Source organism: Austrofundulus limnaeus, unplaced genomic scaffold (genome assembly GCF_001266775.1).
Source record: "Austrofundulus limnaeus strain Quisiro unplaced genomic scaffold, Austrofundulus_limnaeus-1.0 Scaffold2, whole genome shotgun sequence".
Classification (NCBI taxonomy): Eukaryota; Metazoa; Chordata; class Actinopteri; order Cyprinodontiformes; family Rivulidae; genus Austrofundulus; species Austrofundulus limnaeus.
Genome location: NW_013952404.1, coordinates 3,796,883 through 3,813,331, shown reverse-complemented (window position 1 = coordinate 3,813,331; position 16,449 = coordinate 3,796,883).

Genomic DNA, 16,449 nt, shown 5'->3' with positions numbered 1-16,449 from the left:
ATTTAACACTCACCATAATTATTCAAGTCAGTATGATGCCTACACATATTATATTAGCAGATAAAATGGCATTTACAGGCACCTATCAAAATCCTGACACACACAAAAAAAATAATAAAAACTATTTAATATTATTTATTTAGCTAAATCATATTTGAAGAGTACTTCTTCAGTTCAAATTTTTGTCAGTGTTCATCATTTTTGCCAAACATATTATGCTTATTCAGATGTTATATTCAGAAACACAACAAATATGTTTTTGTGACGTTAAAAAATGGAAAAACTTAAACTGCATATTTGTCTGACATTATTCATCCCTTTAGTTTYGCGATTTTTGTTGCCTAAATGACTCACGGGTCTTAAGTGGGTTGACGAGAAAATGAAAACAATCAAACATGAAAACTGAAGTAGAAATTAGAAAATAAGACGTCTCATGTTCTTCCTGACAGCAYGCTAAAAGGAAATGAAGGGATGTTCAAGACTTTTGCACAGTGCGGTAAAACCGTGTCACAAAAGTTCCTCAGGGTTTCCCTTTTGGCCTCCTCCATTCGTGCACACTCTGTTTACTTCCAGCGCGTCTCACCGGCTTCCCCTCCTCTTTCTGCACGTCTTAAGGTCAGGAGAAGAGAGTAATGCACGATTTGATTACGTCTTAATCCAATCAAGCAAAGCAGAGGGAGCCCAATTGATTTTTGAGACCCAGAATAATGTTTATTGGGCTTAGAGACACATGACATCTGGACAAGGTTGAGCCCACAAGGAAATATCACATTTGTGACTGAGCCTACCAGGGAGCACAGATTGTAGTTTATTTATTGACTCTCACTACAACACACAAACCCACGAGCTCTTGAATTCATGAGTAATTTCTTCCCACCTTTGTATAGAACATCAAGCACAAATTGAACAGAATGACCCTTAAAGATGTAACACATGCACATAAGAGAGGGTTTTGGAATATAGTGGGTTGAAACATGGCAATGGTTTAAACTCAGATGTGAACAATGAGGAGGCATCAGAAGCATGAAGAGAGCTTTTCATCTCGTGGCAGCCTCATAAACTTAGCAGCTTTAGCCATTCAGCTACAACATGAAYGGAACCAGTGAATAGGAAGAGAAACAGAAACACTTGGTGTTAGTGAGGATGCTGAAAATGCACTCTTCAGCCTTCACCCTGTCAACTGGTCAAGTCAGTAAGAATTAGAGTTGGGCAATATTGGCAAAAAAAAGAATCACGATTAATTGTGGTATTTAGCCGATGATTAATTTGACGATTAATCCCCTGGAGTCCTTGGACACCTTTATGTCCTGGTCACATGACCAATTTAGTGGGAAGGATTTGCGCTTCATAAAAATCTGTTCCAAATTGTGTCAAAATAACAGACTTCAAGCTACACATCAAATTTTAAATTATGTTGACAGATAAATAAATTACAGAGCTTTTTTTAAATGTTCATCATATTTGAAGCAGAGAGGAGCAGAGAGCAGACTCTGCCTGGTGACATTAATCGTATTAATCGTCAAGTGCCAAAAAGTAATCGATTAATGTTTTACTGACGATTAATTGCACACGATACGATTATGCCCAACCCTAGTAAGAATGCATAAATAAAGATGGATGGCTCCTTGAATTGCATAGTCCTTTTTTTTAATAAACAATGAACCTGATTCACAAAGAGAGAATTCTATTTGTGTTTTAGTGTTAACCACTGTGCATCATCATCTGCTTCATTTAAACGTCTGATTCGCAAATCAAAAAATGCTTGAGTGTGAGCAGGTTTCATCAGAAACTAGTTGTTCTGGCTTTATTTAATTATAACTTCTATCAATAAATATAACAGACATAAATAGATAAAACTGAGAAAATGTGAAAAATAACATCTTTGAAAGTGACCTCCAGGTCCCAACATTACCGGAGCCTGCGAGGGGACATGGGGGAGATTTTTTTCTTTTGCGTTACCTCGCAAAACTTTTTGCGTTACCTCACAAATGTTTGCATTCCCTCGCAAAATTGTTTTGCGTTCCCACGCAAAAGTTTGTTTTGTACATGAACTGAATTAAATCAGACTTTTATTATGAAATTTCCGGTTACCAAAACAGGATGTGTCGCTACAAGTTTGTGAAATTGACATTGAAGTTGCGTGGCTGCACTGTGTTAAAATATCGGCATATGACATACTTCCATGCGTGGCTGTGTGATATATTCTTTCTGAAGCTGAATTAAAGCAATAGGCTAACTTGCTAATGGTGAACATGTGAAATTGTTAATAAACTGGCAGGCACAACAGTGATAAACAACTTTTGCGTGGGAACACAAAAGAAAAAAAATTTCCCATGTCCCCTTGCGGGCTCCGTATAACATAAAGTATTAAGACACCCTTGGAATTGCAAAAATAGCTCGATGTATCAGTGCAGAACTGCGTTTGAGATGATCTGCAAGTGATGTAAACGGACGGCCACAGTCTGTAAATGTCGACTGAAGGATTCTCGTCTGAAACGGATTTATGAGCATTAAAAACTATCTGCCGAAGCTACAAAATGTGTCAAATTGTGCAAAATGACATGTAGCCAATAACAATGTTTTGTACAAATTAGTTACAAATTCTCAAAATTGAATACGGTGACTGCCACACCACTGCAACCACTGATCTGAGCAGACTGATTTAAATGCATCCTAATAATTTGCATTTCATTACAAGGGCATTCAATTTGAGTTATGTTGATTATCAGATGAACATTATTGGAAAAAAAGTTTAATTCTGAATTTTGTCTTCTGCTGACCCTTTAGTTAGGTCACAGTTACAACCAACTCTAAAGAGATGATTAATCATAATAGTTTTTTTATTATTATTATTTAAACATAGGCCCACTGAACCAAGGCAGAGATCTGAAGTTTGGATACCAGTAAAGTTTGAGGAGCAGATTACTGATNCAGTTACAACCAACTCTAAAGAGATGATTAATCATAATAGTTTTTTTTTTATTATTATTATTTAAACATAGGCCCACTGAACCAAGGCAGAGATCTGAAGTTTGGATACCAGTAAAGTTTGAGGAGCAGATTACTGATTTAGGCAGATGTGGAATCTCTGGTTTGCTCTCATTTCTCAGAACCAAAAGCCACATAAATCTTCAGTGAATCAGGCCCACAGTCTTTAAAAAAAGGCAGACAACAGGAGAATGCTGACTGAAGACTGAAGAGTGTTGTATCATTAGCAAACGGTCGCCCCCGCTCTACTTTCCACCCTCCTTATAGCAGCAAACAACAAGCAGGGTGATGACGATGACGAGAGCTTTTAGGGAATGGCGAGGCCCACTCACCTTCTGGTTCACCACACAGTGTGCACTGTGATTCTAAACAAGGACCAGAGAGAGATAACAGGAGATTAATAGAAACAACACATATGTGAATGATCATGACTGAGCATGTGTGTGTGTGTGTGTGGGGACAAATGCCAGCGTCTCCGCCTTCATGTGAAAATATCAACTGCTATTCAGGACTCAGCTGTTCTCATGCTCTTTGGAAAAAAAACAAGCAGCGAACAGAACAAGACACAGAAAGCATCAAATTAGTTTTCTGCTTCTAATGTCCTTGCAGAGACTCATGTGCAATGTAACAGAAACACAGTCACCATGCATAATACGACCATCAGCCACATGTGGCTGCATGAAAAGACAAAATGATGTAGAGACAGRCATCAAATAGAGGAAAAGAATGAGAATATTGCCTCAATTCATCACTGTCACTCTGTTAGGTGGAGGGTGCTAAAAACTGCGAGCACACAAACCTGGGTGAAAATCTAATTTTGAATTACTGCATCGTCAAAAATGTAATTGATTTATGTCTGTATAATCCATCATTTTTGTTTGAGTTTATGAGTATATACTATATGATAATAATATATACAGTATATCCTGCTCTCAGGCCTGACGCGATAAGCAATAAATCAATTAATCGCATGATAAATTTAAATGAGATTGATAATTAATGAGGTTGATCATTTTCACTTGCCTGCTTTTTTTGTTGTTGTTTTTTGTTTTTCATGTCCCCCTCTTTACTACTCCTTAGCATAGGGAGGAGTTAACTCTCACATCAGGTATTTATATAGGCATCCTTTACCTATAGGTATGGTATCAATATGTTATTTTAAAATGGTCTCTAAATGACATCATTTAGCACAATAATTTCGAAGACAGTTTATCGTCCAGCAGAATTTGTTATTGTATCAGGCCTACTGCTCAGGCACCAGGCTTTAAAAGCAAACAAAAAACTATATTTGTATGTTTATTAGCCTTATGATCCCCATGCAAACATTAAAAAAAATTAAGTCTAAGAATATTCAAATCAATTTGTGACCAATGTATCCGTTTTCCCAGGAGCCATTAGAGTACAGGAAGCCCATACCACCCCCCCTCAAAACAAAAAATAAAAAAACTAAACTGTGTCGTGAATAAACAAACAAAATTATTAAAGGAGTTTTTTTTTTTTTTTTTTGCATACACAGGCAGTGGGCATAATGAGCTTCTGTCCTCAAGCCTTGCAGATGTTACCAAAACCAGCTGTGATGTGTCAGTGTTTGTCTTTCATCCCTGACGTGGACAAAAAAAGAAAAAGAAAAAGTGGGGAGCATGTAGTACTTTATGAAAAAATAAATAAATAAACCTCCTCTTTTCTAATCAAAACTAATTAGGAGCTTAATTAGATCAGCAGCAACCTTGAACACATGGCCTGGCTTACTTTGGTAAAAAAAACAAACAAACCAACAGTATGCTAGTTATTTGGAATCCTCGTGTCCGCGGGGACGCAGACAAAACAAAAGATGTCTGTAAACGCTCAAAGCTCTAAAGGGCAGCCATTTCTCCCTCCCTGTCCCCAGATGACCGAGCTAGTAGGGCAAGGAAGGGCCGCTTGTGCAGAGAGGTGGATGAATGGAAGAGCAGTTTCTAAAGTGTTGTTGTTGCTGTCAGTGTGGGTTGGTTGTAAAGTGTCACAGCCTCACTGCCATCTCATTATTAAACTGCCTGCTGGTGAATCCCTGGGCACCATGGCCTTACTTGGCTCGAGATTTTCCACGCTAAAATCTCTTTCCTGACTCTAAAAACCTCCTACATTCACTAAGTGTATATCTTTGTGTGAAGACAAGTGTAGATCAAAAAGTCAAGCTGTATTATGTTTTTGGCTAAGAGGCACTACTAAACACTGCAAGCTGTATGCATTAGAAGGTTAAAACATGATTTTCAGAAAAGGAATCTAGCTGGTGTTATCTTACAGATGTTCTTGTCCTCTTTAGGCCACGTGGAGGGTGGCGTGGAGTAGCATAGGTGTAGTGGCAAACAAGAGAAGTCCAGAGAGAATTTACCGGTTTAATTAGCACKTTTAGTTCCCCACTCCCCACAGAGTAATTCCACCGAGTCAGAGCAATTGGCTCTGTTAGCTTGTCTTGTCTGTTTAAATTTAAAGCGTTCTTGAATTTCCCCGTGTGGAGTCCACATTGATTTTGGTCAGGCAGTTTTTACAGTATGGGAGAGGCTCTTGGGCAAATCTCATTTGCTTTCCGATCGAAGAGCTAAAGTAGCTGCCAGCGTGTGGCAACGAAACTTAAAATGCCTTTTGCATTTATGTAAAAGGAGACAAATCGGGTGCCAGTATAGGCCAACATGCCACCAACACGTTAAAAGTTTTGGGGGTATACCCAAAATCTAACATCRTGTAGAGTTTTATTGCAAAAAGATGACATGGAATATTTCAGCTTATCTATGAGAGSATTAACTCCAGCTGAAGAATGAATGATAGGTTGCATCCTGATGCATCTCAGTAATCCAGGTAGAAAAAATCAAAAAGAAAACATAACTAGGTCCTCTGGATGGGTTCTTCTTTAGTGAAACGTTTCATCTCCTCCAAGAGACTTCCTCAGTCTGATGAGTTTCAGGTGAACTCAGCTTTATAAGCACTGCCTCCACCTGGACAAACAGGTTAGTCACATGCAAAAGAGGGCCATCGCCTAAGAATAGGCTTGACTTGCTCTRTTGTTCATTGAGGGTCATATGTCCCATCATCTGACCCGTGTTGTGTTATGTGTAAGTAGTGAATACAAGCGGGGCTCGACGTCCCCTTGTTTTTGTCTCTCCCTCTTTGTGTTGGTATCATTGGGGCCCTGATTCACACCTTTTGCTCACAGGGGGCTGAGTCATACTTGCAATAACAGCGTTGTAGGAGGAGGACAACTGGACATGAAGGCCTCCACCTCTGTTTAATGGTGGACGGTTTTTCTTCACAAAGATGGCTTCCTTTACTCCTCTCTCAAACCAACGTTCCTCTCTATCAAGGATGAGAACATCTTCATCCCTGAAAGAGTGACCGTTGGCCTGTAGATGAGTGTAAACTGCAGAGTCCTGACCTGACAATGTAGTTTGTGTGTGCTGGCTCATTCTTTTGAACAGTGGCTGTTTTGTTTCCCCAAAACTGATCACAGTCCTCCTGACACGTAACAGCATATACTATATTACTCTGTTTTTGCCAGGGAACCGGATCTTTGGGGTGAACTAATCTTGTGGAGATTAGTGGAGAGTTGTGGAGAGTCCATGTGGAGGCAGTGCTTATAAGGCTGAGTTCACCTGAAACTCATCAGACTGAAGAAGTCTCTTGGAGGAGAGATGAAACGTTTCATTAGAGAAGAACCCATCCAGAGGACCTACTTATTTTTTCTTTTCGAATGACAGGTTGCCTTTCAWACACATTATCTACATATTGCAATAGGTGAAGCAACTGGAATATTCAAGGCTACTTCGATTTACACCCACATAAAACCTCCATAAAGCGATAAAGGGGTGGTTGATGGTATACATCTACATAAAACGATGCAACAGGCCTCGGATGAAGAGAATACACTTATTTTTACATCTAGCATCACAGACAACCATCTGAATATCTAACATACAGCAATAACAAAAGGGAACTAATAAAGATCTYTACCTATGGGCTTGTTCAAAAGAGAAGCCATGGTGTAATAGAGATTGTGTTTTCTATTTATACTAACCAAGGTTCTGAAAAAGGTTTCCAAGCAACTACCTTCATCGCACACTGATGTCATAATAGATAAGAGAGAGAGAAAAAGAAAAGAAAGCAAGACGATATTAATGAGAAATAGTTTTTTCATCAGACCACAGACTTCAGTACAGCTTCTTTACATTGTATTCATTTTAAAACGGAGCTCAAAAGCCAAATCTGTGTCGTTAGTCATTCAGGTCCAGCATTGTTTTCTCACTCAGCACAGTGTGTGATTGAAAACTGAACTTGTAGCGGTGAATAAACTAAGAGATATCCACGGGAGTCTGTCTGTGGAGTCCCCAGGCATCGACCAATCTCCAAACTGAACACACACGGACAACAAATCCTTAGCCTTGATCTGATAATGTATTCATCCATAATTAAAGCTCTCATTTCAATATCAGCACAGCTTGCTCACACCTTCCCCAGCGTCTGATCCTTTACCCTCACTCCCTGCCTTTTCTCCCTTTCTTCCAGTCATATGACGAGATACAGGTGTTAATTAGTGAGTGCTAAAATTGCTTGTGATTTTCTTTTCTCTTTTTTTTTTCTATACAAGAATGCACCGTTACCAAGAAAAGAAACACACGGTTACGTAAGGATAAAAACTGTGCAGCGTGATACAGTAGGTGCAAGAGTGTAAAACTTTGCTCAGGGAGCTAATAAATTTAGCCACCGACTTGGGATTTTCAGGAAGGAACAARCCATAAGCAGTGCTTGTTGGTTTTAGCGCACCGACACAAGACAAACAAGGACTTGTTTAAGGGGCAGTGTCAATTAGAGGGAAGTTCACAACATCCATGTGTAACGGATAATAATTCCAGACTGCCCGTTTATTAGAGGATGTAATTTAACTTGCTAACATGCGGCCTTCACCCACACCTGATCTACTAGTTTTTTCTTTTCCTTTTAGAGAAACTGACCTGAGTACAAGGCTGGAGGGGAACAAAAACAGAATAAAGATTAAAGAGAAGAACTTTAGTTCTGCTTAAAAGAAAAAAAAAACAATTAAACACATGGTTAAAAGGACAAAACGGTGCTACTAACGTTTCCATTAGCAACTTACTGTTTATAGTGAAAACAGAAATGTGTGAAGAGGAGGGCAAAACCTGTCACAGCCAAAAACAAACTAATAAAATGATTCAAATTTTTGACCAAACCACACAGTATTAAAGGGGATTACTATTCAATATTGACTCATTTGAGCTTTATATCATGTTTTAATGTCATTCCTTCATCAAAAACACACCCAGAGTGTTGCTTTGACTCATTCATGCATGTTGGATAAATCCTTGAATCGCCGTGTGGAGCTGCCTAAACACTCGCTGGGACAAAGCTCCGCCTATTTACACAAAGCTCCTCCCTGCAGCTTAGTCTGCAGCTGAGCTCCCACCCCACAGAGCACCCCTCTSCTGAAGCATTATTGTGAAGACGTGCTGAAGTGGGAGTGTTGGAAATGGTAGGATGTTCTTAAAGAGACAGAGGCCAATTTCAAACCATTTAGACTGTGATGCAAAGTCAAATTAATTTTTTATATTTACAGCTTTTTCATAACAACTGAAGGTGACTTTACTTGCTGTATTATAGAATTGAACTATGTACCTGGAAAATACCTTCTTTAAATTAAACTATTGTCATTTATGATCCACTAATTTAAAAAATACACAACTGCAATTTATAAGTTTTTGTTTCATGGGTATGTTATTTAAAAGAAATGCCACTGGAATGACTTTATTTGCATCAAGTCAAAAGCAGGTAACTGTACAGTAATTCAGTTGTGGTGATTAGACAGAGCTTTGTGAAAAAAGCTAAACTTTAGTGCAATAAAAGACAAACAAATGCCAGTAAATAAAAAATATACAGACATAACTTCATGAAAGCAAATAAGAGACYAGAAACTCAATTTAGAGCAATAATGAGCACATCAAGCATTTTAAGTTTTTCATGCCTCTCCCTGAGCCTCAATGCAACAATCTGACTGTGGCAGTAAAAGGAAAGGTGTGTGTGTGTGTGTGTGTGTGGTTGGGGCGGGGTGTGAATGAAAAGAAGGAGAAGGTCAGTAAAACGAGCTGGTGGTAAAACATCTCATCGTTTTTCTGTCCTCCCCAAGGGCCACAGGTCAGATTTATAAGCAGTTTCTCCTGACTCCCCTTTGGAGTCAAGAGAAAAGCTGGAGGGGGATAAATATCTCAGGGAGGAGAAGATTGTAGCACAAGGGTGAAACTGTATATGAAAGATCTGATGCTTCCTAACTGCGTTAAATAGCGGATGACGTTAGAGACAGGTGAACAGTTCTGTGTGTTAAAAAGAAGAGCTTGATGGAAAATGACAAAGGGGCAGAGAGAAAGAGGGGCACACAAACAAAAGCGGACAGAAAAAGTTGTGCAGAGAGGATATTGATGGCCTCCTTCACGCCCCAGCAGCCTTCTCTCTTACTGGAGCATCTATCAGGAGCACTCTTTGCTCATTTCATTCTCTCACTGATGACCATATTGGCACCAAGTGATGGAGCCGAGGGGGCGCGGTACCTCACTTCTATTTTTACTTCAGTGCTGTTTCTTTTCCTTTGTTGTAATCCAAATTATTTGAAAACAGATCTGCTAATTTAGCTGGTCAGAGGGTAATAGTGTAGAGATTCAACAGAAATACACAAATAACAATCTGATCACAAATGTCATTAAATGTATGTGAATATTTAAAGGCAAAGTCTAATCACAGTTATTACTCTGAACCAATAAATGTGCTCTTGACAGACTTCACAGAGACACATTGTCCCCAACATTTGCTACTTTGTGCTAAAGAGCTGATAAAAAAAAACAGCAAAAAGAGTCTTCCAAGCATGAAAGTAATCAGGGAGGTCAGGGAAATTGTTATTCTTATTTATTCAGACATTTTGGTTTTGTAAACTCAAAGTACACAAAACAACAAAAGGGGCTAAAAGGACTAAACAGTCAAGCAAATAATATTTAAATGTTTCTTTGTCTTTTTTCTGAGCAGGAAAGGACATTTTCTCTTTGATAGCATTTTCTCTACTTTAGTTGTTTTCAATTACAAAACAAAAGACGAAGTCAAAGAAATCACAGTTTTTCATTCAACAAACAAGTCTTGACAGAAGTTTTGATTTAATTAAATATCAAAGCACAAACAAGACTCTATCAGACAAAATGTGTGCGGTTTTTTACTTCACAATTAAGCAAAGGACTCAAAAGACTGACAACTGGAAGAAATTTATTTTTAACATCAAGTTATTAGAAAAGCTTTTTTATGGTCGGACAGTAAAACAGTAAAACAACCTACATCTGTCTTTCTTTCTGAAAAACACATTCTAAGGCAGTAATCACCACAGATAAAGTATTTGAAAACAAATAAAAAATAAGGAAAAGCATAAATCTGATTTTTAAAAGTAAAAGTCATAAAAGTGCTCACAATAATTAGGGAAAGTAGAAAAAAGTACTTGTACACACACTCTAAAAAATAAAGTGTCGAATTTATTTAACCAAGTTCTGTCAACTGGTTCCACCAAACTGAGTCGAGTAAAATGAACAATTTATACATTTTCTTTTAAAGAAAATGTTCAAATTGTTTTACATTTACTCARTTATGTTTAAYGGAACCGGCTGACAGAACGTGGTTAAACAAATTTAACGCTTCATTTTTTTAGAGTGCATAAACAACTTTCATGATGACTTCTGGTTATATTTAAATTTGTAAGTAGGTGTTACATTTAAAGTAAATAAGTAAAAGTACAATTTTTATGTTTGAAATGCAACAAAATAAAAGCAAAAGTTACAATTAAAAAAGTTACTTACTTAGGTATTGTAAACAGGTAGATACTGTTTACTGAGGTATAACAAAGTAAATGTACTTCCAAATTATACATCACTGGTAATCAGAAGCAGTTAACAAAATGTTCACAGATAGGCATGCTTGTATAACACATTATCTATAATAGTTTAAAATGCTAATATAAATAGCACTGATCAGCTAAGGCTGATGGATAAGTCATTGTGATGATTACATAAGTATTAACTTTCAGAATATAGAAGTGGAAAAACACGAGTCTTTATTATTATAAACTACATTTCATATCTACAGAACTACTTTGCTGTGACTTTTACTCAAATCTGCAACCATTAAGGAACTCTGTGGGCCATAAAACACACACACACACACACACACACACACACACACACACACACACACACAAACACACACAAACACAAAGTGTTCAGGTAAATTGGTGTGAAGATTTTTTTTCTACATCAAATGGTCTAGTTAGAATAATGGTGCCGTGCCACTGCTAAATGGTGTCACAAATATAATAAAAACAGACAAACATAAGAGTCAGTTTTGTTACAAACGAAARTAAATATGTGCATATGCAACAACTGAATAAATTAGGTTAAAAKTGCTGTTAAATTACAATTTGGTAATTTGCAGTTTAGACTAGTTTCCTGTTAGACACATTTATGTGTACTTTAAAAAGACTTTTAAAGAATATTGCCAAGTCTGAGCTAAATAAGTAAAGTTTTTTTTACCTTTACGTAAGATTCCAAGAAGAAGAAAATACAAAAGAACTAAATGATGCTACTAGGATTATTATAAAAATACAGGATAACTAGAGTTTAAAGTAAAATCTGATGAGCTTTCGTAGCATCACAAGACACCACGCACAGCCACTTTCATTTGTGCAAGAGGCTGAAGTGACTGTGCATGTCAAAATTATTGTATTTCTGCCTATAAAGCAGTGACACAGTGTCGCCAATCAATCTACTTGCTTTCCCAAAGGATGATGTCACTGGCACTGAGCCTGGCTGGAGGCCCGCTGTTACTGAGACGACCAACTTTCATTATCTGCGGTCCAGATTTATAGAGCGACTGTGCTCATATTTTACTCTGAGGGACGTGAAGGGGGCAGAGAGGGGAAGATGGAGAGATGGAGAGAGTGGAAGTGATGAAGAGCATTTACTGATAAATCACGCCGCCTGACTATCCACTATTTAAAGAAAACTCTTCTGGCTATCAGCAGTTTTGGGAGCATCAGATATCAAAGCGTGTGCATGTGTGTTCCTCCGGTGGATGTCGTACGTTGGCCCAACGAACAGACACATAAATCACTTGGTGAAACTTCACACAGTGGAGACAGAAAGTGAAACCGAGCCACTCAGTTTCTGCTTATTTTTCTCTTTTCTACTCGCACACGATCAACAAATGTCACCAACTGCACAGCTGACTCACGCGTCATCCCAGCCTGGTAATCAAAAACACATGCAGCGTATCATCTGTTCGCTAATTCACAGCTCTCAAATCTCGCCAGAAATATCAGTTTTAAGGAAACCTGAAACAGACAACTTCTTCATGTGTGGGATGCAGAGGCAACCACAGACTTGGCACTGTCCTCTTCTGCTCCCTCCTCCAAACTCCTGCTGTCTCTCTCCTCGTCATCACCGTGTCACAGCATTGTTCCAAGTGATTTGCTATTTGTGGGATGAGGACAGATTGGCACCCCACCTCTCCACAGAACAGGTTTCAGAAGCAACACACCTGCTGCCTTTGGCTCTGGCTGCCAGGCTTGGGGACTGTACGTGGTACAGATGTAGAAGTGTACAGGTGTGTGTTTCTCTGTGTGTGTTTGCTTAACAAGTACTATCGAGGGTATTGCATTACGCTCTATCTCCAGGAATGAACCTAATGGGCCATGAGGAGCAAGCAGATGAAGCAAACCCAGAGGCTGCGTGGGATGTGTCTAACACCTGGTCAGCCATGTCACTAGGAGAACATATTGAAGCTGTGTTTGCTCCTTCTGTCTCTTTGTTAACTACTAAATGCATGTTGTGAAGGTGCTAAGTAAAAATCTAATTTAGAGTAAAAATTACATTGAATTGTTGGAGCAGGATGAAGAAATAAAAAAGCTATAGGGAAAGCTGCAAAAGCCAAGCAGCTAGAATAATCATGAAAACTAAGTTTTTGCAGCATTTATTGAAGACTACCACTGTCACCCGAAAWAAAAAAATATATTTTGTTGTTTTTTCCTGAACTCTACCAATGTTACTGCACACAATGAAACTCCTGCTGCTCCCAGCAGTCAGCCTCTCTGCAGACATAAAAGAGAAGCTTAAAGCCTGAAAATTAGACATTTTTCTTGTTTCAAGGTCCCATGTTTTTTTTCTTTTATTCTGCCTCTTTTTGTCAGACTATACACTCTTAAATTGCGATGACACATTTTACATCTCCTATATGTGTTCGAGGACTGCATAGCTCCCTCAGTGGGCACAAAAGACCACAGTGTACTCCCACAAGACCTTCAAAATAAGTATCCTTGTTTGGATTTGCTAGTGTAATGATCTGAGATGTTCAAGAGGAATGTTTCATTTTATTGAGGTCATAATGCTGAGTTTTTGTCTTGGCTATATTTTGTTGTTTTTGTCCCTCACCACTGGATGGATTTACAACAGATTTTTTTCAGTTCTGTTTTTTGTTACAAACATTTAGGGAAAATTATATGAAGTTGTGGCCGTTTTATTGTTCGAGATGTTTACAGTTGTTGTTAGAAACCAGTAATGGAATAAATGTTTTTAAGGTCTAATTTAGAAGAAAATACCCAAAAGACTGTAAAATGTTCCAAAACTTTCAAGAACAGAACTAAGAAATTTAACAACTTGAAGCTTTTGTCATGGTTTTGCAAATTCACTTTTGGTTGGAGCTTGAGACCAAAAAATGGAGCACCACAATGAGTGGTCACCATTTATGCATTTTATTTCTACATTCAGCCAAACAAGACAATAGTTGTGTTTCCATTGACCAAGAAAATGCGCTAATTAGAATTTCGAAAATAAATTTGCTTGATGGAAAACAAAATGGTTTTGCACTAGGATAAGATGGTTTTTCGGCCGTATCGAAATTGGTGTATTTCGCAAAAMTGCAATGGAAACACTTTTTTCGTTTCATGGGAGTAATGTGATCAACAAGTGGATGTTTCTGCTGGCCAAAAAGATTACAAAGAAGAAGACAACAGGAAGTAGAAGTAGTAATAAAATCACATAATTAGTAAAAGAAAGTAGAAAAATCACTGACTACAATTTCCCAAAAACGCTGCAAACATTGCCGCTCCCAAGTGGCTGATGATGAGCACTAGTGTCGCGGTAGCAATATGCATGTGTTTAAATCCGATGCTGCCATGTTTGTAATGACTTATCGCAAGAACAAACGTATTCACGTGTGACTTTAATAGCATATTACTTAATGGAAATGCTGCAAATGCGAAACTGTTTTTTCAACATTAACAGAATATCAACAAAGTTTTGCGCACATTTGCAATGGAAACGCAGCTAATGATGATCCGCAGACTCTACGTTTTCTCAGGATATGGAGGAGTTCAACACATGACTAAAACAAACTGAGTAGTGCCAGTCGGTTGATGTAAGAAAGAAAACGTGGAACACTTTGCACTGYCAATTCATTGAAAAATAATTCAAAGCAAAATACTGTAGCTGTCTTGTCAGCTACAACAATCCAACCTCAAAAAGAATACTCTGTGGGACACTAGATCAATATAAAGTTGTCGATTGCCTCCGGCAGGTGAGTAAGAGAAACTGAGGAAGTAAGTCTGAGAAACTCACAGCCACAGACAGAAACCAAGGTCCAGAGAGAGGTGTTCGCTTTGACCATATTGAATGCATGAGGCCAGGTTTCCACACACCGCTTCATGAATAAACGGAAACACCACACTGTTCACTGGGCTTTCCCTACAGCACATTGCAACTTCTGCTGACGTGTTACCATTACAATGCTTGTAAGCACTTCTCCTCCTATGACCCCCCTCTGCTCATGAAGCTTGAATCAGTGTTAGCAACTTGATGGAAAGACGATATATATATAACCACTGTTTCCCACAGAATAAATGCATTAGTTGCTAAAGGGGCAGCTCCCAAGGGGAAACGCTTACACTGCAAAAGCCAAAGGGCTACAARAAAGCTTACACGGTCTTGGCCCCAGTCATTTGGATCAGCTTTGAAAGCACAGGTGTAGAGGGGTAAACCCAGCAGCTGGTGCAGGAGTAGGCACTTTTTCCTTTCGATGTGTAACACGAGGCGGCGATTTCAAAAGCTCTTAAACGCTAAAGGACATCCAACGTGACAACTCATAACTGAGAAACTCTTCACAGGTGCTCCCCGTCTTTCTGTAGCCTAGCAACAGTACGGTGCATGCTGTTTTTTTACTCTGCAGCTGTGTACGTTACCGCGTAAGCAATGCTACCACCTTCCTGGAATGTGAAGACAGGGAAAAGCAGCAAAACAGAGGAAAAATGAGRAATGCTATACCAGAGAAAGACCGTATAAACAAGACGGACAGCGTATATGTAACAGGAGAGACTAAATGGGGTGAGAGACTTAGAGAGAGACAAACGAAKGACTTAAAAATWACATATTAAAATCTAATGATAACAAAGACAAACAAGCAAATCCTCTCGCGCTTGGAGACATCTGGTTGCTATGGCAACGGGAGAGGCGGGAGAAGAGGAGGAGGCGAGGTGTTCGCCTTCCCGTGCGCAGTGTTTCCCCCTCACACTCTCTCACGTAGATGCAGCCGCAGTCTTCAGCAAAACTGATGTAACGTGTCCCACTTCCATTCCAGAGACTCCCGCAGAGCCAGGAAGCTCTCTGCTCTCTTCTCCTGGTCCGCTGCAGGAGCCGTTGATTACGCTCCAAGCCAGATGTTGAACCACAGGGAAGGATTTATCTTTGACAGGGAGATGAATATTACATGACGCAAGGTCATCTTCAGTAGATWTATGCTTGTGAGTCCTCCTGCAGTCGTAGAAGAACTGTACGTATTTGCAAATCCAATAAATATTGCATAAATGGCCTCTTTTGTGTTCTCCTTCTAAGTTCCTCGCTCTGACCATCTATCACGGTTTGTTATTTCATTCATAGTCAGACGGCAATGGAACAGCAAAGATTAAATCATTCATTAATTCATGCGTCCATTTATTTGGCTTAATCTGCTTGATTTGAACAGACTGTGAGCTCTTTGGGAGAAGTGTGAGTGATAAATGTGGGAAAAACATGCTGATGCAAGAGGTTTGCTTTCTTTCCCCGATGCTCTCTCAGCATTGATTCACATGGCTGTGGATGGATGGGTGTGCAACCAAGCAAAGATTCCAGATATACTCCAACCACATTATCAACAAACTTTTAGTGACATTCATATCTGCTTGTATACATTCACATAGAAGTCCGACTATGTGACGAAGATGTTGCATATACAATAATATTAAAAAAATCGTCTTTATTTATGAAGTATTTTACTCAAGAGTTTACAGTGACTGTCTTTTTTAGCTCTGTTCTTTAAAGGGGCAACATTATGTGTTTCTCAGGCATACATTTAAATACTATATCATAA